Genomic DNA, 2,698 nt, shown 5'->3' on the forward strand with positions numbered 1-2,698 from the left:
AGCACTATTCACAATAGCAAAAAGTTGGAGATAGCCTAAGTACCCATCAATGGACAATGGAAGAATGGATAAACCAACTTTGGTACACAAACACAATGGAATATTATGCTACCTTGAAGAATAACAAGGAAGCTGCAAGCCACCTCATAACATGTGTGAATTTTGAGGAAATTATGTTGAGTGAAATTAGTCAGTCACAAAAGGGCAAATATTGAATAAGACCATTATTGCAAAAGCTTAAGAAAACATATTTGTGCTAAAAGGGAAAAAAAAAAAAAATTTTTTTTCTTGTTTACCAGTAGAGGTGGGGTGGGGATTTCGGGCAGGTGGAGGGAGGTAATGTTAGAACCCAGGGTAGACAGCAAAGCCATCATAGTTTGGATGTTGGGGAAGGCAATACACAAGAAGGAGCAGGGGGTGGAAAAACAAGGTAGATAGGAGAACAAATTGAGACAAGTTTGCGTGGGCTAAATGGGTCAAAGATTAATAGTGATGCATGCTCAACCTTGGAATAACAGGGCTCTGTGTTACAGGGATCGAGGCATAATCTGAATAGGGGAAGTAATACTAAAATGCTTGACTGTGTGATGCAAAAAGACAAAAACAAAACACAACAAAAACAGACTATGTACAGGGTCCTCATGAGTACAATTAAGTGTTATAGAATATTCATTCTTCACAATGTTATCCATAGCTTGTCATGATCCACACAGTCAAAATTTTTTGTAAGGTTTTAGAGGAACAGCTGGTGCATTCAAATTGCTAACCATGTGGTTAAAATCAACCTTGTGGTCAAGTACATATGTTACAGCATCATAGTAGGATTCTAATTTACTACTAAGTAACACAAATTGAAAATACATTAAACATGTGAAAGCTGGTACCTGTGTAAAGAGGAAACCTGTCAGAGAAGGAAAACACAAATATTTTCCACTAATTGTAAGCAGTCAAATAGTGATATAACTTTACCTCTGGTGTTGTTGTTACTGCCATTGAGTCCGTTCTGACTCATAGCTATCTGGTACAGGGTTTCTGAGCAATGGCTGGTGAGAACCACCAACCTTGCAGTTCAAACTGACCTTGTGGTCCATTGAGGTGGAAAAACAAGGCTCTCCTGTAGACTTGTGGCTCTCACAATTTTCCTTGTATGGGGAAACACACTGTTCATAAATATGAATTTATCTATTTGATGAGGATGAACGAAATCCCAGTTTACAAGTGTCCATTTGTTGTACTGTTGGGGATTTTTCGTTGATGTAATTCCAGTAACTATGCCACCGGTACTTTAAATTACAGTAGGACCCATTGTGGACAGATTTCAGTGCAGCTTCCAGGTTAAGATAGATTGAGAAGATAGGCCAACTCATCAATTTAGATAAGAATTTGATAATGAAAACTTTAAATATCACAACAGGATATAGTCTGAATTGCTTGCTTTGGATGCATAGTCAGGCACCATCAGTTACTGAAGGAGGATATCATGTTTGGTAAAGTGGAGAACCAATGAGGGCAAGGAAGATACTTAATGTGGTAAATTGGCACAATAGTCACAACTGGAATATACTGACAACTTTTAAGATGATGTAAGACTAGGCAATACTTCATTGCACATAAGATCATGAATGTACTTGATGGCAGAATCATAAACATTATAATCGTGATACAAGGCAGTTAATACAAGGCAGTTTAACATATTGACAACCTATTTTCACCGTCATGGGAATTATGCAAATTTGGGGGCTAAAATGTATCCTCTCTTTTTATTCTCATTTTTGCCCCTGTGTTCTACTAGTAAGTAGCTAGTTGTAGCTCATTACCTACTTAAGGCTGTTCCATTCTTCCATGCTATTGCCTATAGCAAGTTTGTTCCTTGGAATATCACAGTAATGAGTTTGACCTTTTAACACTCATTATTGTTGTTGCTAAGTGACAAGGAATCAGTTCCAATTCATAGTTATCCTGTATACAGTTTCCAAGGAGTGATTGGTGTGTTTGAACCATGAACCTTGTGACTAGCTGACCAGTGCTTATCCTGCTGTGCCAAATGAGGACTCCACAATGTTCACAGCTAAGGTTTTAAAAGTCTTTATCCTGATAAATGTTTTACAGACATGAACTCCACTAATCCTCACAACATCACTGTGAAGAGTATACTTTTATATACATTTTATATATGCAGGAGGAAACTGTTTTAAGAATTTAGACAGACTAGATTATATAGAGAAAGTAATGGAGTTAAAAGATGGGACTGGATTTAATGCCAAGCAATTTAAGTCCAGAGCTTTAGCCTCAACAGTAGGCTTACTCAGACTATGGAGTAGGAAACTAAGGACTCTCTGGGCTCATAGAAACAAATGATGGTCAATGAATAACACTCTTCCTCATGGAATTTTAAGCAGGAAATGGTAAATGATGTGTTTTCATCTGACTTGACCATATTATATTTTCTCAATTTGGGGAAAATTATGCTATATGAAATACCACCCAGAAAGTTCCAACCATGAGGCCTTCCATTAAGAATTGTTTCCCGTCTTCTTCATATGTCCATTTTCTTTTTACTCCATATGACCTCTAGGATTTTCCATCCATCTCCTCTGTCCTCTAATTACATTATCAATTGGTCCTTGCTCTTAGATGTCAGCTTAAGGACTAAGGTGCCTCTGACCTAAGCCGTGGTATTTTCAATAACTTCATATGC

Source organism: Chrysochloris asiatica, unplaced genomic scaffold, assembly GCF_000296735.1.
Source record: "Chrysochloris asiatica unplaced genomic scaffold, ChrAsi1.0 scaffold00011, whole genome shotgun sequence".
NCBI lineage: Eukaryota > Metazoa > Chordata > Mammalia > Afrosoricida > Chrysochloridae > Chrysochloris > Chrysochloris asiatica.